The following is a 21,487-nucleotide window of genomic DNA, read 5'->3' on the forward strand; positions in this document are numbered from 1 at the left end:
AAACATTTCAAAGATTCCTTTTCAGGCAAACATGTCCACCGTAAGATGAACCTAAATAGGTTTGAATGGGGATTCTAGGTGTAAGTATGTAGGACTAATAGCATGCCAAAGTTATAATTTTTTTCGGACGGCTTACTATAGCATGTCGTTTTTCGTGATTTTGGACTATTTGAAAAAAAGATGAAAATCATGAAAAAACGACATACTATAGTTCATGGCTTCGGACGGCATACTATAGCATGTCGTTTTTCATGATTTGGGAGGATTTAAAAAAAAGATGAAAATCATGAAAAAACAACATACTATAGTCCATGGTTTGGGACGGCATAATATATTTTGTCATATTTTCATGATTTTGGGACACTATGTCAGAGCCAGGACTTGAACCTGCAGCCTCCTGATTCCCAGGCAGGCTCTGTACCCAGTGAGCCACTGTGCATGCTGTTCTAAAAAGGCCGAATAGATAATGACAGAAGAGCCAGAGACTTGTTTCCATTGTGGTTCATAAACATTCAAACGTCTAGAGATAAACAACAGCAAAAGAAACAATAGACAAATCTCCTGTTATTTTATTTTTTGTATTTTATTTTTGTATCAATGTTGTACTCAAAGGAAACAGCAGACTGTGTTGTGGCAGGTAGCATGTAGATCAGTGACTTAGCACACTGGCTGCATGATCTGGAGATTGTGGGTTCAAACCCCACTCTAGGTGTAAGTATGTAGGACTAGTAGCATGCCAAAGTTTGTGTTATTGCCATTGGGAATGCATTGGGCGTTTAACTTAAATAACTCAGAAACTACAAAACATTTCAAAGTAAAAAGTTCCAGCATGTGTCTCCACAGAAAGCTGAATTATAAAAAGTGTGAATGGAGTTTCTAGGTGAAAGTGCTTTTTTGACGTGCCAATATCTGCCATTGAGCCCCATTGTAAATGTCTCAAATTTGAAAGCACTATATTTCTAAAACGATGAAACATTTCAAAGATTCCTTTTCAGGCAAACATGTCCACCGTAAGATGAACCTAAATAGGTTTGAATGGGGTTTCTAGGTGTAAGTATGTAGGACTAGTAGCATGCCAAAGTTTGTGCTATTGCCATTGGGAATGCATTGGGCGTTTAACTTAAATAACTCAGAAACTACAAAACATTTCAAAGTAAAAAGTTCCAGCATGTGTCTCCACAGAAAGCTGAATTATAAAAAGTGTGAATGGAGTTTCTAGGTGAAAGTGCTTTTTTGACGTGCCAATATCTGCCATTGAGCCCCATTGTAAATGTCTCAAATTTGAAAGCACTATATTTCTAAAACGATGAAACATTTCAAAGATTCCTTTTCAGGCAAACATGTCCACCGTAAGATGAACCTAAATAGGTTTGAATGGGGTTTCTAGGTGTAAGTATGTAGGACTAGTAGCATGCCAAAGTTTGTGCTATTGCCATTGGGAATGCATTGGGCATTTAACTTAAATAACTCAGAAACTACAAAACATTTCAAAGTAAAAAGTTCCAGCATGTGTCTCCACAGAAAGCTGAATTATAAAAAGTGTGAATGGAGTTTCTAGGTGAAAGTGCTTTTTTGACGTGCCAATATCTGCCATTGAGCCCCATTGTAAATGTCTCAAATTTGAAAGCACTATATTTCTAAAACGATGAAACATTTCAAAGATTCCTTTTCAGGCAAACATGTCCACCGTAAGATGAACCTAAATAGGTTTGAATGGGGTTTCTAGGTGTAAGTATGTAGGACTAGTAGCATGCCAAAGTTTGTGCTATTGCCATTGGGAATGCATTGGGCATTTAACTTAAATAACTCAGAAACTACAAAACATTTCAAAGTAAAAAGTTCCAGCATGTGTCTCCACAGAAAGCTGAATTATAAAAAGTGTGAATGGAGTTTCTAGGTGAAAGTGCTTTTTTGACGTGCCAATATCTGCCATTGAGCCCCATTGTAAATGTCTCAAATTTGAAAGCACTATATTTCTAAAACGATGAAACATTTCAAAGATTCCTTTTCAGGCAAACATGTCCACCGTAAGATGAACCTAAATAGGTTTAAATGGGGTTTCTAGGTGTAAGTATGTAGGACTAGTAGCATGCCAAAGTTTGTGTTATTGCCATTGGGAATGCATTGGGCGTTTAACTTAAATAACTCAGAAACTACAAAACATTTCAAAGTAAAAAGTTCCAGCATGTGTCTCCACAGAAAGCTGAATTATAAAAAGTGTGAATGGAGTTTCTAGGTGAAAGTGCTTTTTTGACGTGCCAATATCTGCCATTGAGCCCCATTGTAAATGTCTCAAATTTGAAAGCACTATATTTCTAAAACGATGAAACATTTCAAAGATTCCTTTTCAGGCAAACATGTCCACCGTAAGATGAACCTAAATAGGTTTGAATGGGGTTTCTAGGTGTAAGTATGTAGGACTAGTAGCATGCCAAAGTTTGTGCTATTGCCATTGGGAATGCATTGGGCGTTTAACTTAAATAACTCAGAAACTACAAAACATTTCAAAGTAAAAAGTTCCAGCATGTGTCTCCACAGAAAGCTGAATTATAAAAAGTGTGAATGGAGTTTCTAGGTGAAAGTGCTTTTTTGACGTGCCAATATCTGCCATTGAGCCCCATTGTAAATGTCTCAAATTTGAATGCACTATATTTCTAAAACGATGAAACATTTCAAAGATTCCTTTTCAGGCAAACATGTCCACCGTAAGATGAACCTAAATAGGTTTGAATGGGGTTTCTAGGTGTAAGTATGTAGGACTAGTAGCATGCCAAAGTTTGTGCTATTGCCATTGGGAATGCATTGGGCGTTTAACTTAAATAACTCAGAAACTACAAAACATTTCAAAGTAAAAAGTTCCAGCATGTGTCTCCACACAAAGCTGAATTATAAAAAGTGTGAATGGAGTTTCTAGGTGAATGAATTTTTGACGTGCCACTATCTGCCATTAGAAATTTCTCAAATTTAAAGCACTATATTTCTAAAACTATGAAACATTTCAAAGATTCCTTTTCAGGCAAACATGTCCACCGTAAGATGAACCTAAATAGGTTTGAATGGGGATTCTAGGTGTAAGTATGTAGGACTAGTAGCATGCCAAAGTTTGTGCTATTGCCATTGGGAATGCATTGGGCGTTTAACTTAAATAACTCAGAAACTACAAAACATTTCAAAGTAAAAAGTTCCAGCATGTGTCTCCACAGAAAGCTGAATTATAAAAAGTGTGAATGGAGTTTCTAGGTGAAAGTGCTTTTTTGACGTGCCAATATCTGCCATTGAGCCCCATTGTAAATGTCTCAAATTTGAAAGCACTATATTTCTAAAACGATGAAACATTTCAAAGATTCCTTTTCAGGCAAACATGTCCACCGTAAGATGAACCTAAATAGGTTTGAATGGGGTTTCTAGGTGTAAGTATGTAGGACTAGTAGCATGCCAAAGTTTGTGCTATTGCCATTGGGAATGCATTGGGTGTTTAACTTAAATAACTCAGAAACTACAAAACATTTCAAAGTAAAAAGTTCCAGCATGTGTCTCCACAGAAAGCTGAATTATAAAAAGTGTGAATGGAGTTTCTAGGTGAAAGTGCTTTTTTGACGTGCCAATATCTGCCATTGAGCCCCATTGTAAATGTCTCAAATTTGAAAGCACTATATTTCTAAAACGATGAAACATTTCAAAGATTCCTTTTCAGGCAAACATGTCCACCGTAAGATGAACCTAAATAGGTTTGAATGGGGTTTCTAGGTGTAAGTATGTAGGACTAGTAGCATGCCAAAGTTTGTGCTATTGCCATTGGGAATGCATTGGGCGTTTAACTTAAATAACTCAGAAACTACAAAACATTTCAAAGTAAAAAGTTCCAGCATGTGTCTCCACACAAAGCTGAATTATAAAAAGTGTGAATGGAGTTTCTAGGTGAATGAATTTTTGATTTGCCACTATCTGCCATTAGAAATTTCTCAAATTTAAAGCACTATATTTCTAAAACTATGAAACATTTCAAAGATTCCTTTTCAGGCAAACATGTCCACCGTAAGATGAACCTAAATAGGTTTGAATGGGGATTCTAGGTGTAAGTATGTAGGACTAATAGCATGCCAAAGTTATAATTTTTTCCGGACGGCTTACTATAGCATGTCGTTTTTCGTGATTTTGGACTATTTGAAAAAAAGATGAAAATCATGAAAAAACGACATACTATAGTTCATGGCTTCGGACGGCATACTATAGCATGTCGTTTTTCATGATTTGGGAGGATTTGAAAAAAAGATGAAAATCATGAAAAAACAACATACTATAGTCCATGGTTTGGGACGGCATAATATATTTTGTCATATTTTCATGATTTTGGGACACTATGTCAGAGCCAGGACTTGAACCTGCAGCCTCCTGATTCCCAGGCAGGCTCTGTACCCAGTGAGCCACTGTGCATGCTGTTCTTAAAAGGCCGAATAGATAATGACAGAAGAGCCAGAGACTTGTTTCCATTGTGGTTCATAAACATTCAAACGTCTAGAGATAAACAACAGCAAAAGAAACAATAGACAAATCTCCTGTTATTTTATTTTTTGTATTTTATTTTTGTATCAATGTTGTACTCAAAGGAAACAGCAGACTGTTTTGTGGCAGGTAGCATGTAGATCAGTGACTTAGCACACTGGCTGCATGATCTGGAGATTGTGGGTTCAAACCCCACTCAAATCTTTACTTGCCAAAATCTGCCATTGACCCCCATTCTGAATTTCTCAAATTTGAAAGCACTATATTTCTAAAACGATGAAACATTTCAAAGATTCCTTTTCAGGCAAACATGTCCACCGTAAGATGAACCTAAATAGGTTTGAATGGGGTTTCTAGGTGTAAGTATGTAGGACTAGTAGCATGCCAAAGTTTGTGCTATTGCCATTGGGAATGCATTGGGCGTTTAACTTAAATAACTCAGAAACTACAAAACATTTCAAAGTAAAAAGTTCCAGCATGTGTCTCCACAGAAAGCTGAATTATAAAAAGTGTGAATGGAGTTTCTAGGTGAAAGTGCTTTTTTGACGTGCCAATATCTGCCATTGAGCCCCATTGTAAATGTCTCAAATTTGAAAGCACTATATTTCTAAAACGATGAAACATTTCAAAGATTCCTTTTCAGGCAAACATGTCCACCGTAAGATGAACCTAAATAGGTTTGAATGGGGTTTCTAGGTGTAAGTATGTAGGACTAGTAGCATGCCAAAGTTTGTGCTATTGCCATTGGGAATGCATTGGGCGTTTAACTTAAATAACTCAGAAACTACAAAACATTTCAAAGTAAAAAGTTCCAGCATGTGTCTCCACACAAAGCTGAATTATAAAAAGTGTGAATGGAGTTTCTAGGTGAATGAATTTTTGATTTGCCACTATCTGCCATTAGAAATTTCTCAAATTTAAAGCACTATATTTCTAAAACTATGAAACATTTCAAAGATTCCTTTTCAGGCAAACATGTCCACCGTAAGATGAACCTAAATAGGTTTGAATGGGGATTCTAGGTGTAAGTATGTAGGACTAATAGCATGCCAAAGTTATAATTTTTTTCGGACGGCTTACTATAGCATGTCGTTTTTCGTGATTTTGGACTATTTGAAAAAAAGATGAAAATCATGAAAAAACGACATACTATAGTTCATGGCTTCGGACGGCATACTATAGCATGTCGTTTTTCATGATTTGGGAGGATTTGAAAAAAAGATGAAAATCATGAAAAAACAACATACTATAGTCCATGGTTTGGGACGGCATAATATATTTTGTCATATTTTCATGATTTTGGGACACTATGTCAGAGCCAGGACTTGAACCTGCAGCCTCCTGATTCCCAGGCAGGCTCTGTACCCAGTGAGCCACTGTGCATGCTGTTCTAAAAAGGCCGAATAGATAATGACAGAAGAGCCAGAGACTTGTTTCCATTGTGGTTCATAAACATTCAAACGTCTAGAGATAAACAACAGCAAAAGAAACAATAGACAAATCTCCTGTTATTTTATTTTTTGTATTTTATTTTTGTATCAATGTTGTACTCAAAGGAAACAGCAGACTGTTTTGTGGCAGGTAGCATGTAGATCAGTGACTTAGCACACTGGCTGCATGATCTGGAGATTGTGGGTTCAAACCCCACTCTAGGTGTAAGTATGTAGGACTAGTAGCATGCCAAAGTTTGTGCTATTGCCATTGGGAATGCATTGGGCGTTTAACTTAAATAACTCAGAAACTACAAAACATTTCAAAGTAAAAAGTTCCAGCATGTGTCTCCACAGAAAGCTGAATTATAAAAAGTGTGAATGGAGTTTCTAGGTGAAAGTGCTTTTTTGACGTGCCAATATCTGCCATTGAGCCCCATTGTAAATGTCTCAAATTTGAAAGCACTATATTTCTAAAACGATGAAACATTTCAAAGATTCCTTTTCAGGCAAACATGTCCACCGTAAGATGAACCTAAATAGGTTTGAATGGGGTTTCTAGGTGTAAGTATGTAGGACTAGTAGCATGCCAAAGTTTGTGCTATTGCCATTGGGAATGCATTGGGCGTTTAACTTAAATAACTCAGAAACTACAAAACATTTCAAAGTAAAAAGTTCCAGCATGTGTCTCCACAGAAAGCTGAATTATAAAAAGTGTGAATGGAGTTTCTAGGTGAAAGTGCTTTTTTGACGTGCCAATATCTGCCATTGAGCCCCATTGTAAATGTCTCAAATTTGAAAGCACTATATTTCTAAAACGATGAAACATTTCAAAGATTCCTTTTCAGGCAAACATGTCCACCGTAAGATGAACCTAAATAGGTTTGAATGGGGTTTCTAGGTGTAAGTATGTAGGACTAGTAGCATGCCAAAGTTTGTGCTATTGCCATTGGGAATGCATTGGGCGTTTAACTTAAATAACTCAGAAACTACAAAACATTTCAAAGTAAAAAGTTCCAGCATGTGTCTCCACAGAAAGCTGAATTATAAAAAGTGTGAATGGAGTTTCTAGGTGAAAGTGCTTTTTTGACGTGCCAATATCTGCCATTGAGCCCCATTGTAAATGTCTCAAATTTGAAAGCACTATATTTCTAAAACGATGAAACATTTCAAAGATTCCTTTTCAGGCAAACATGTCCACCGTAAGATGAACCTAAATAGGTTTGAATGGGGTTTCTAGGTGTAAGTATGTAGGACTAGTAGCATGCCAAAGTTTGTGCTATTGCCATTGGGAATGCATTGGGCGTTTAACTTAAATAACTCAGAAACTACAAAACATTTCAAAGTAAAAAGTTCCAGCATGTGTCTCCACAGAAAGCTGAATTATAAAAAGTGTGAATGGAGTTTCTAGGTGAAAGTGCTTTTTTGACGTGCCAATATCTGCCATTGAGCCCCATTGTAAATGTCTCAAATTTGAAAGCACTATATTTCTAAAACGATGAAACATTTCAAAGATTCCTTTTCAGGCAAACATGTCCACCGTAAGATGAACCTAAATAGGTTTGAATGGGGTTTCTAGGTGTAAGTATGTAGGACTAGTAGCATGCCAAAGTTTGTGCTATTGCCATTGGGAATGCATTGGGCGTTTAACTTAAATAACTCAGAAACTACAAAACATTTCAAAGTAAAAAGTTCCAGCATGTGTCTCCACAGAAAGCTGAATTATAAAAAGTGTGAATGGAGTTTCTAGGTGAAAGTGCTTTTTTGACGTGCCAATATCTGCCATTGAGCCCCATTGTAAATGTCTCAAATTTGAAAGCACTATATTTCTAAAACGATGAAACATTTCAAAGATTCCTTTTCAGGCAAACATGTCCACCGTAAGATGAACCTAAATAGGTTTGAATGGGGTTTCTAGGTGTAAGTATGTAGGACTAGTAGCATGCCAAAGTTTGTGCTATTGCCATTGGGAATGCAGTGGGCGTTTAACTTAAATAACTCAGAAACTACAAAACATTTCAAAGTAAAAAGTTCCAGCATGTGTCTCCACAGAAAGCTGAATTATAAAAAGTGTGAATGGAGTTTCTAGGTGAAAGTGCTTTTTTGACGTGCCAATATCTGCCATTGAGCCCCATTGTAAATGTCTCAAATTTGAAAGCACTATATTTCTAAAACGATGAAACATTTCAAAGATTCCTTTTCAGGCAAACATGTCCACCGTAAGATGAACCTAAATAGGTTTGAATGGGGTTTCTAGGTGTAAGTATGTAGGACTAGTAGCATGCCAAAGTTTGTGCTATTGCCATTGGGAATGCATTGGGCGTTTAACTTAAATAACTCAGAAACTACAAAACATTTCAAAGTAAAAAGTTCCAGCATGTGTCTCCACAGAAAGCTGAATTATAAAAAGTGTGAATGGAGTTTCTAGGTGAAAGTGCTTTTTTGACGTGCCAATATCTGCCATTGAGCCCCATTGTAAATGTCTTAAATTTGAAAGCACTATATTTCTAAAACGATGAAACATTTCAAAGATTCCTTTTCAGGCAAACATGTCCACCGTAAGATGAACCTAAATAGGTTTGAATGGGGTTTCTAGGTGTAAGTATGTAGGACTAGTAGCATGCCAAAGTTTGTGCTATTGCCATTGGGAATGCATTGGGCGTTTAACTTAAATAACTCAGAAACTACAAAACATTTCAAAGTAAAAAGTTCCAGCATGTGTCTCCACAGAAAGCTGAATTATAAAAAGTGTGAATGGAGTTTCTAGGTGAAAGTGCTTTTTTGACGTGCCAATATCTGCCATTGAGCCCCATTGTAAATGTCTCAAATTTGAAAGCACTATATTTCTAAAACGATGAAACATTTCAAAGATTCCTTTTCAGGCAAACATGTCCACCGTAAGATGAACCTAAATAGGTTTGAATGGGGTTTCTAGGTGTAAGTATGTAGGACTAGTAGCATGCCAAAGTTTGTGCTATTGCCATTGGGAATGCATTGGGCGTTTAACTTAAATAACTCAGAAACTACAAAACATTTCAAAGTAAAAAGTTCCAGCATGTGTCTCCACAGAAAGCTGAATTATAAAAAGTGTGAATGGAGTTTCTAGGTGAAAGTGCTTTTTTGACGTGCCAATATCTGCCATTGAGCCCCATTGTAAATGTCTCAAATTTGAAAGCACTATATTTCTAAAACGATGAAACATTTCAAAGATTCCTTTTCAGGCAAACATGTCCACCGTAAGATGAACCTAAATAGGTTTGAATGGGGTTTCTAGGTGTAAGTATGTAGGACTAGTAGCATGCCAAAGTTTGTGCTATTGCCATTGGGAATGCATTGGGCGTTTAACTTAAATAACTCAGAAACTACAAAACATTTCAAAGTAAAAAGTTCCAGCATGTGTCTCCACAGAAAGCTGAATTATAAAAAGTGTGAATGGAGTTTCTAGGTGAAAGTGCTTTTTTGACGTGCCAATATCTGCCATTGAGCCCCATTGTAAATGTCTCAAATTTGAAAGCACTATATTTCTAAAACGATGAAACATTTCAAAGATTCCTTTTCAGGCAAACATGTCCACCGTAAGATGAACCTAAATAGGTTTGAATGGGGTTTCTAGGTGTAAGTATGTAGGACTAGTAGCATGCCAAAGTTTGTGCTATTGCCATTGGGAATGCATTGGGCGTTTAACTTAAATAACTCAGAAACTACAAAACATTTCAAAGTAAAAAGTTCCAGCATGTGTCTCCACAGAAAGCTGAATTATAAAAAGTGTGAATGGAGTTTCTAGGTGAAAGTGCTTTTTTGACGTGCCAATATCTGCCATTGAGCCCCATTGTAAATGTCTCAAATTTGAAAGCACTATATTTCTAAAACGATGAAACATTTCAAAGATTCCTTTTCAGGCAAACATGTCCACCGTAAGATGAACCTAAATAGGTTTGAATGGGGTTTCTAGGTGTAAGTATGTAGGACTAGTAGCATGCCAAAGTTTGTGCTATTGCCATTTGGAATGCATTGGGCGTTTAACTTAAATAACTCAGAAACTACAAAACATTTCAAAGTAAAAGGTTCCAGCATGTGTCTCCACAGAAAGCTGAATTATAAAAAGTGTGAATGGAGTTTCTAGGTGAAAGTGCTTTTTTGACGTGCCAATATCTGCCATTGAGCCCCATTGTAAATGTCTCAAATTTGAAAGCACTATATTTCTAAAACGATGAAACATTTCAAAGATTCCTTTTCAGGCAAACATGTCCACCGTAAGATGAACCTAAATAGGTTTGAATGGGGTTTCTAGGTGTAAGTATGTAGGACTAGTAGCATGCCAAAGTTTGTGCTATTGCCATTGGGAATGCATTGGGCGTTTAACTTAAATAACTCAGAAACTACAAAACATTTCAAAGTAAAAAGTTCCAGCATGTGTCTCCACAGAAAGCTGAATTATAAAAAGTGTGAATGGAGTTTCTAGGTGAAAGTGCTTTTTTGACGTGCCAATATCTGCCATTGAGCCCCATTGTAAATGTCTTAAATTTGAAAGCACTATATTTCTAAAACGATGAAACATTTCAAAGATTCCTTTTCAGGCAAACATGTCCACCGTAAGATGAACCTAAATAGGTTTGAATGGGGTTTCTAGGTGTAAGTATGTAGGACTAGTAGCATGCCAAAGTTTGTGCTATTGCCATTGGGAATGCATTGGGCGTTTAACTTAAATAACTCAGAAACTACAAAACATTTCAAAGTAAAAAGTTCCAGCATGTGTCTCCACAGAAAGCTGAATTATAAAAAGTGTGAATGGAGTTTCTAGGTGAAAGTGCTTTTTTGACGTGCCAATATCTGCCATTGAGCCCCATTGTAAATGTCTCAAATTTGAAAGCACTATATTTCTAAAACGATGAAACATTTCAAAGATTCCTTTTCAGGCAAACATGTCCACCGTAAGATGAACCTAAATAGGTTTGAATGGGGTTTCTAGGTGTAAGTATGTAGGACTAGTAGCATGCCAAAGTTTGTGCTATTGCCATTGGGAATGCATTGGGCGTTTAACTTAAATAACTCAGAAACTACAAAACATTTCAAAGTAAAAAAATCCAGCATGTGTCTCCACAGAAAGCTGAATTATAAAAAGTGTGAATGGAGTTTCTAGGTGAAAGTGCTTTTTTGACGTGCCAATATCTGCCATTGAGCCCCATTGTAAATGTCTCAAATTTGAAAGCACTATATTTCTAAAACGATGAAACATTTCAAAGATTCCTTTTCAGGCAAACATGTCCACCGTAAGATGAACCTAAATAGGTTTGAATGGGGTTTCTAGGTGTAAGTATGTAGGACTAGTAGCATGCCAAAGTTTGTGCTATTGCCATTGGGAATGCATTGGGCGTTTAACTTAAATAACTCAGAAACTACAAAACATTTCAAAGTAAAAAGTTCCAGCATGTGTCTCCACAGAAAGCTGAATTATAAAAAGTGTGAATGGAGTTTCTAGGTGAAAGTGCTTTTTTGACGTGCCAATATCTGCCATTGAGCCCCATTGTAAATGTCTCAAATTTGAAAGCACTATATTTCTAAAACGATGAAACATTTCAAAGATTCCTTTTCAGGCAAACATGTCCACCGTAAGATGAACCTAAATAGGTTTGAATGGGGTTTCTAGGTGTAAGTATGTAGGACTAGTAGCATGCCAAAGTTTGTGCTATTGCCATTGGGAATGCATTGGGCGTTTAACTTAAATAACTCAGAAACTACAAAACATTTCAAAGTAAAAAGTTCCAGCATGTGTCTCCACAGAAAGCTGAATTATAAAAAGTGTGAATGGAGTTTCTAGGTGAAAGTGCTTTTTTGACGTGCCAATATCTGCCATTGAGCCCCATTGTAAATGTCTCAAATTTGAAAGCACTATATTTCTAAAACGATGAAAAATTTCAAAGATTCCTTTTCAGGCAAACATGTCCACCGTAAGATGAACCTAAATAGGTTTGAATGGGGTTTCTAGGTGTAAGTATGTAGGACTAGTAGCATGCCAAAGTTTGTGCTATTGCCATTGGGAATGCATTGGGCGTTTAACTTAAATAACTCAGAAACTACAAAACATTTCAAAGTAAAAAGTTCCAGCATGTGTCTCCACAGAAAGCTGAATTATAAAAAGTGTGAATGGAGTTTCTAGGTGAAAGTGCTTTTTTGACGTGCCAATATCTGCCATTGAGCCCCATTGTAAATGTCTCAAATTTGAAAGCACTATATTTCTAAAACGATGAAACATTTCAAAGATTCCTTTTCAGGCAAACATGTCCACCGTAAGATGAACCTAAATAGGTTTGAATGGGGTTTCTAGGTGTAAGTATGTAGGACTAGTAGCATGCCAAAGTTTGTGCTATTGCCATTGGGAATGCATTGGGCGTTTAACTTAAATAACTCAGAAACTACAAAACATTTCAAAGTAAAAAGTTCCAGCATGTGTCTCCACAGAAAGCTGAATTATAAAAAGTGTGAATGGAGTTTCTAGGTGAAAGTGCTTTTTTGACGTGCCAATATCTGCCATTGAGCCCCATTGTAAATGTCTTAAATTTGAAAGCACTATATTTCTAAAACGATGAAACATTTCAAAGATTCCTTTTCAGGCAAACATGTCCACCGTAAGATGAACCTAAATAGGTTTGAATGGGGTTTCTAGGTGTAAGTATGTAGGACTAGTAGCATGCCAAAGTTTGTGCTATTGCCATTGGGAATGCATTGGGCGTTTAACTTAAATAACTCAGAAACTACAAAACATTTCAAAGTAAAAAGTTCCAGCATGTGTCTCCACAGAAAGCTGAATTATAAAAAGTGTGAATGGAGTTTCTAGGTGAAAGTGCTTTTTTGACGTGCCAATATCTGCCATTGAGCCCCATTGTAAATGTCTCAAATTTGAAAGCACTATATTTCTAAAACGATGAAACATTTCAAAGATTCCTTTTCAGGCAAACATGTCCACCGTAAGATGAACCTAAATAGGTTTGAATGGGGTTTCTAGGTGTAAGTATGTAGGACTAGTAGCATGCCAAAGTTTGTGCTATTGCCATTGGGAATGCATTGGGCGTTTAACTTAAATAACTCAGAAACTACAAAACATTTCAAAGTAAAAAGTTCCAGCATGTGTCTCCACAGAAAGCTGAATTATAAAAAGTGTGAATGGAGTTTCTAGGTGAAAGTGCTTTTTTGACGTGCCAATATCTGCCATTGAGCCCCATTGTAAATGTCTCAAATTTGAAAGCACTATATTTCTAAAACGATGAAACATTTCAAAGATTCCTTTTCAGGCAAACATGTCCACCGTAAGATGAACCTAAATAGGTTTGAATGGGGTTTCTAGGTGTAAGTATGTAGGACTAGTAGCATGCCAAAGTTTGTGCTATTGCCATTGGGAATGCATTGGGCGTTTAACTTAAATAACTCAGAAACTACAAAACATTTCAAAGTAAAAAGTTCCAGCATGTGTCTCCACAGAAAGCTGAATTATAAAAAGTGTGAATGGAGTTTCTAGGTGAATGCATTTTTGACGTGCCACTATCTGCCATTAGAAATTTCTCAAATTTAAAGCACTATATTTCTAAAACTATGAAACATTTCAAAGATTCCTTTTCAGGCAAACATGTCCACCGTAAGATGAACCTAAATAGGTTTGAATGGGGATTCTAGGTGTAAGTATGTAGGACTAGTAGCATGCCAAAGTTATAATTTTTTTCGGACGGCTTACTATAGCATGTCGTTTTTCATGATTTGGGAGGATTTGAAAAAAAGATGAAAATCATGAAAAAACAACATACTGTAGTCCATGGTTTGGGACGGCATAATCTATTTTGTCATATTTTCATGATTTTGGGACACTATGTCAGAGCCAGGACTTGAACCTGCAGCCTCCTGATTCCCAGGCAGGCTCTGTACCCAGTGAGCCGCTGTGCATGCTGTTCTTAAAAGGCCGAATAGATAATGACAGAAGAGCCAGAGACTTGTTTCCATTGTGGTTCATAAACATTCAAACGTCTAGAGATAAACAACAGCAAAAGAAACAATAGACAAATATCCTGTTATTTTATTTTTTGTATTTTATTTTTTTATCAATGTTGTACTCAAAGGAAACAGCAGACTGTGTTGTGGCAGGTAGCATGTAGATCAGTGACTTAGCACACTGGCTGCATGATCTGGAGATTGTGGGTTCAAACCCCACTCAAATCTTTACTTGCCAAAATCTGCCATTGACCCCCATTCTGATTTTCTCAAATTTGAAAGCACTATATTTCTAAAACGATGAAACATTTCAAAGATTCCTTTTCAGGCAAACATGTCCACCGTAAGATGAACCTAAATAGGTTTGAATGGGGTTTCTAGGTGTAAGTATGTAGGACTAGTAGCATGCCAAAGTTTGTGCTATTGCCATTGGGAATGCATTGGGCGTTTAACTTAAATAACTCAGAAACTACAAAACATTTCAAAGTAAAAAGTTCCAGCATGTGTCTCCACAGAAAGCTGAATTATAAAAAGTGTGAATGGAGTTTCTAGGTGAAAGTGCTTTTTTGACGTGCCAATATCTGCCATTGAGCCCCATTGTAAATGTCTCAAATTTGAAAGCACTATATTTCTAAAACGATGAAACATTTCAAAGATTCCTTTTCAGGCAAACATGTCTACCGTAAGATGAACCTAAATAGGTTTGAATGGGGTTTCTAGGTGTAAGTATGTAGGACTAGTAGCATGCCAAAGTTTGTGCTATTGCCATTGGGAATGCATTGGGCGTTTAACTTAAATAACTCAGAAACTACAAAACATTTCAAAGTAAAAAGTTCCAGCATGTGTCTCCACAGAAAGCTGAATTATAAAAAGTGTGAATGGACTTTCTAGGTAAATGAATTTTTGACGTGCCACTATCTGCCATTGAGCCCCATTGTAAATGTCTCAAATTTGAAAGCACTATATTTCTAAAACGATGAAACATTTCAAAGATTCCTTTTCAGGCAAACATGTCCACCGTAAGATGAACCTAAATAGGTTTGAATGGGGTTTCTAGGTGTAAGTATGTAGGACTAGTAGCATGCCAAAGTTTGTGCTATTGCCATTGGGAATGCATTGGGCGTTTAACTTAAATAACTCAGAAACTACAAAACATTTCAAAGTAAAAAGTTCCAGCATGTGTCTCCACAGAAAGCTGAATTATAAAAAGTGTGAATGGAGTTTCTAGGTGAAAGTGCTTTTTTGACGTGCTAATATCTGCCATTGAGCCCCATTGTAAATGTCTCAAATTTGAAAGCACTATATTTCTAAAACGATGAAACATTTCAAAGATTCCTTTTCAGGCAAACATGTCTACCGTAAGATGAACCTAAATAGGTTTGAATGGGGTTTCTAGGTGTAAGTATGTAGGACTAGTAGCATGCCAAAGTTTGTGCTATTGCCATTGGGAATGCATTGGGCGTTTAACTTAAATAACTCAGAAACTACAAAACATTTCAAAGTAAAAAGTTCCAGCATGTGTCTCCACAGAAAGCTGAATTATAAAAAGTGTGAATGGAGTTTCTAGGTGAATTAATTTTTGACGTGCCACTATCTGCCATTAGAAATTTCTCAAATTTAAAGCACTATATTTCTAAAACTATGAAACATTTCAAAGATTCCTTTTCAGGCAAACATGTCCACCGTAAGATGAACCTAAATAGGTTTGAATGGGGATTCTAGGTGTAAGTATGTAGGACTAGTAGCATGCCAAAGTTATAATTTTTTTCGGACGGCTTACTATAGCATGTCGTTTTTCGTGATTTTGGACTATTTGAAAAAAAGATGAAAATCATGAAAAAACGACATACTATAGTTCATGGCTTCGGACGGCATACTATAGCATGTCGTTTTTCATGATTTGGGAGGATTTGAAAAAAAGATGAAAATCATGAAAAAACAACATACTGTAGTCCATGGTTTGGGACGGCATAATATATTTTGTCATATTTTCATGATTTTGGGACACTATGTCAGAGCCAGGACTTGAACCTGCAGCCTCCTGATTCCCAGGCAGGCTCTGTAACCAGTGAGCCGCTGTGCATGCTGTTCTTAAAAGGCTGAATAGATAATGACAGAAGAGCCAGAGACTTGTTTCCATTGTGGTTCATAAACATTCAAACGTCTAGAGATAAACAACAGCAAAAGAAACAATAGATAAATCTCCTGTTATTTTATTTTTTGTATTTTATTTTTGTATCAATGTTGTACTCAAAGGGAACAGCTGACTTTGTTGTGGCAGCTAGCAAGTAGATCAGTGACTTAGCACACTGGCTACATGATCTGGAGATTGTGGGTTCAAACCCCACTCAAATCTTTACTTGCCAAAATCTGCCATTGACCCCCATTCTGAATTTCTCAAATTTGAAAGCACTATATTTCTAAAACGATGAAACATTTCAAAGATTCCTTTTCAGGCAAACATGTCCACCGTAAGATGAACCTACATAGGTTTGAATGGGGTTTCTAGGTGCAAGTATGTAGGACTAGTAGCATGCCAAAGTTTGTGCTATTGCCATTGGGAATGCATTGGGCGTTTAACTTAAATAACTCAGAAACTACAAAACATTTCAAAGTAAAAAGTTCCAGCATGTGTCTCCACAGAAAGCTGAATTATAAAAAGTGTGAATGGACTTTCTAGGTAAATGAATTTTTGACGTGCCACTATCTGCCATTGAGCCCCATTGTAAATGTCTCAAATTTGAAAGCACTATATTTCTAAAACGATGAAACATTTCAAAGATTCCTTTTCAGGCAAACATGTCCACCGTAAGATGAACCTAAATAGGTTTGAATGGGGTTTCTAGGTGTAAGTATGTAGGACTAGTAGCATGCCAAAGTTTGTGCTATTGCCATTGGGAATGCATTGGGCGTTTAACTTAAATAACTCAGAAACTACAAAACATTTCAAAGTAAAAAGTTCCAGCATGTGTCTCCACAGAAAGCTGAATTATAAAAAGTGTGAATGGAGTTTCTAGGTGAAAGTGCTTTTTTGACGTGCTAATATCTGCCATTGAGCCCCATTGTAAATGTCTCAAATTTGAAAGCACTATATTTCTAAAACGATGAAACATTTCAAAGATTCCTTTTCAGGCAAACATGTCTACCGTAAGATGAACCTAAATAGGTTTGAATGGGGTTTCTAGGTGTAAGTATGTAGGACTAGTAGCATGCCAAAGTTTGTGCTATTGCCATTGGGAATGCATTGGGCGTTTAACTTAAATAACTCAGAAACTACAAAACATTTCAAAGTAAAAAGTTCCAGCATGTGTCTCCACAGAAAGCTGAATTATAAAAAGTGTGAATGGAGTTTCTAGGTGAATTAATTTTTGACGTGCCACTATCTGCCATTAGAAATTTCTCAAATTTAAAGCACTATATTTCTAAAACTATGAAACATTTCAAAGATTCCTTTTCAGGCAAACATGTCCACCGTAAGATGAACCTAAATAGGTTTGAATGGGGATTCTAGGTGTAAGTATGTAGGACTAGTAGCATGCCAAAGTTATAATTTTTTTCGGACGGCTTACTATAGCATGTCGTTTTTCGTGATTTTGGACTATTTGAAAAAAAGATGAAAATCATGAAAAAACGACATACTATAGTTCATGGCTTCGGACGGCATACTATAGCATGTCGTTTTTCATGATTTGGGAGGATTTGAAAAAAAGATGAAAATCATGAAAAAACAACATACTGTAGTCCATGGTTTGGGACGGCATAATATATTTTGTCATATTTTCATGATTTTGGGACACTATGTCAGAGCCAGGACTTGAACCTGCAGCCTCCTGATTCCCAGGCAGGCTCTGTAACCAGTGAGCCGCTGTGCATGCTGTTCTTAAAAGGCTGAATAGATAATGACAGAAGAGCCAGAGACTTGTTTCCATTGTGGTTCATAAACATTCAAACGTCTAGAGATAAACAACAGCAAAAGAAACAATAGATAAATCTCCTGTTATTTTATTTTTTGTATTTTATTTTTGTATCAATGTTGTACTCAAAGGGAACAGCTGACTTTGTTGTGGCAGCTAGCAAGTAGATCAGTGACTTAGCACACTGGCTACATGATCTGGAGATTGTGGGTTCAAACCCCACTCAAATCTTTACTTGCCAAAATCTGCCATTGACCCCCATTCTGAATTTCTCAAATTTGAAAGCACTATATTTCTAAAACGATGAAACATTTCAAAGATTCCTTTTCAGGCAAACATGTCCACCGTAAGATGAACCTACATAGGTTTGAATGGGGTTTCTAGGTGCAAGTATGTAGGACTAGTAGCATGCCAAAGTTTGTGCTATTGCCATTGGGAATGCATTGGGCGTTTAACTTAAATAACTCAGAAACTACAAAACATTTCAAAGTAAAAAGTTCCAGCATGTGTCTCCACAGAAAGCTGAATTATAAAAAGTGTGAATGGAGTTTCTAGGTGAAAGTGCTTTTTTGACGTGCCAATATCTGCCATTGAGCCCCATTGTAAATGTCTCAAATTTGAAAGCACTATATTTCTAAAACGATGAAACATTTCAAAGATTCCTTTTCAGGCAAACATGTCCACCGTAAGATGAACCTAAATAGGTTTGAATGGGGTTTCTAGGTGTAAGTATGTAGGACTAGTAGCATGCCAAAGTTTGTGCTATTGCCATTGGGAATGCATTGGGCGTTTAACTTAAATAACTCAGAAACTACAAAACATTTCAAAGTAAAAAGTTCCAGCATGTGTCTCCACAGAAAGCTGAATTATAAAAAGTGTGAATGGAGTTTCTAGGTGAAAGTGACTTTTTGACGTTCCATAGAGCTGCCATTGAGCCATCATTAAACATTAAGATTAGGGAGATAGATATACTGTACAACAAGGACACACGGACGGAGTGCAAAAACATATACTCTCTCCCCATGCCTTCGGCCTGGTGGAGACAATAACAACCCCCCATGGGGAACATAAATAACAGAGCCCACCGGTGGTGCTGCATGGGGTGTAGGTGCAGCAAACAGTGCATAACAACAACCAGGAACCATATGCAGAAGGAAGGCAGGAAGAGCATGCAGTCTGGTGAGCTTAAATACCTCGCCCAATTGGTCAGCTGCCTGCCACATCAGCGTATGACATGACGGGTCTTGCAAACACTGTATACACCCAGCATATTAACCCCATATGTATGCGCCCTTGAGCATAGCATGAAGCCGCTCGCTCGAGTATATCTGACTGAACTAACTCGATGTGATTTATAAATAAAAAAATATATAATAATAATTATCTATCAATTTTGTTCTGTTGTGACACTTAAAAAACTTGCCTTCTTCTCACATATGGCCTTGATAAACATGAAATCATGTGAGTTCACCCTAAAAAACAGTGTTATATAATCATGAGTCATACCATACATACTTATGGGTTGTGGACTGGATGTGGTGCCACAAAAACAAAGTTGGAACAAGTTAGGAGGGGTGGGTAGGGGCCCTGGGGTGGGGAGGTATATCGGCCTGCCCTACAGTACACTCAAGACCCAAAAGAGAAATTAGATATTTGCCCAGGACCCAAACTAGTGAAAATAGAAGATCTAGAGCTTGCAGATCGGCTATTTTCATTTGTTTTCTGATTTATGGAATTTCTGTGATATTTATTTTATTTCTCCATTACTGAAATCATGGGGGAAATAAATGCCTTTTTGGGAATGTTTCTTGAAAATGTTTTGAAATAAAATTAAAAAACAAACATAGGGAACAAAAAGATAAAGGGACCCATAAAAATTGGAAACAGTGTTCTACAACACAAGTTTACACTTGCATTAGCTTTGCAATAAATGGTTAATGGTCAATCTGAGCTGAAGAGTCTTAATGAACTGACAGGATGTAATTTGGAAAGAAACATGCATTTCAACTCTATATGGGTTTGATTTCCCAGACATTATGGACTGTGAGTTACATAAAATGTCAAGGTTAGAAACATCAACTCCATAGAATTTGCTGATCATTATTTCCCAAAGTCCACACCCATGAACGGTGTTCATCTGGACCATTTCGACATACAGCCCCCTCTGAAACACAGTTACGTAAGTTTATGGTGTGGGATTTCAAGATCTTGACCCTGCCTCTAACCCTAAGGTCTTGAAGGGTCACATGCAAGCTGAGGAAAGTGCCGTTTGCATTTCATAAAACTATTTTTCATTTGTGTATATAAAATTGACAACTAAACTCATTATGATGACAATGATGCTAATAATATTAATAATAATAATAATAATAATAATAATAATAATAATAATAATAATAATAATAATAATAATAATAATAATAATAATAATAATAATAATAAATAAATGGCAGGATCATTTACTTACATAGGAGCCACACAGTGGAACGTACTTGAAACCAGTGTCAAACTAACAACCAATGTGAGGTCTTTTAAACAGCAGACAAAGGCATGGCTATTCGAAAAGGTTCCCCTATAGAGGAATATTAGATATGGGACTATGGGTGCACTTGTTTTACGTTTGTACTGTATACGTTACTGTCATATGTTTGTATTGTAAATAATGTATTTTTAAATTATTCATCTGTTGAATGTGAGAGGACCTCAATGGAAACTAGAAAAAGTGCCCCTCGGGGCACAGGTCTCCACCAGGCCAGGTCAGGTTGTGGCCTCCTGGCGCTAATAGGCCAATGTGAAAAGGGTGCCATTTGTTCTTACACCATTGATGGCAATTGGATGATGTGAGGCATTTTCTTCCAAAAATGTGTTTTGCAAAAATCCACCTGTTGGTGGCACTATAACAGGCCAATGTGAAAAGGGTGGGATATATTCCTCAGCCTAGTAGGAAAGTCTGTGAAAGATTTCACGTAAATTGCACACTGCGTTCATAATTTGAGGCTTTTTGTTTCGAAAGGGCCAATCCTGCAAACTTTGAAAGCCAATGTTGGCCAATTAGGATGGAATATGAAATATCGGACAGCTCCATCTTGAACACATGACTATAGAGATAGTGTGTAACGATTTGCGGGATTTTTGGACAGAATCTGGAGGAGTAATATAAAAAAGAATGTTTTTCAAAGGTCGGCCTCCTGGTGGCGCTATAATAGGTTGTTTTTGGGGCAGAGGTTCATCGTTTGCGGGAGTGTGTGAAAATGTTGGCATCGACCGGGTTAACGGTGCCGGAGATTAGCTGTTCACAGACGGACGGACGGACACACGGACAGACGGACGGAGTGCAAAACATACTCTCTCCCCATGCCTTCGGCCTGGTGGAGACAATAAGTCCCTGGACTTTCTTGTGTAATCCTCAAAATTCTGTAGCCATGTGGGTTTTTAATGCTTTTCAAATAATTCAACTCAAAATCAAAATTCTCAGGTGTATACCTTTATTTTCTTACACAAATCTAGAGCTCATGACCTTACACGTTGATTGGCTTAAATAGCTTTTTACATAAATGTTAAAATAAAAATAAGACATGTTCAACATGACAAGATATCATCATATATGCATTTAAATGTGTATTGCATTACAAAGTGTATTACATAAGAAAGAGTCTGTTTGTA

The sequence above is a fragment of the Electrona antarctica genome, assembly GCF_951216825.1.
Source record: "Electrona antarctica genome assembly, chromosome: 5".
Taxonomy (NCBI): domain Eukaryota; kingdom Metazoa; phylum Chordata; class Actinopteri; order Myctophiformes; family Myctophidae; genus Electrona; species Electrona antarctica.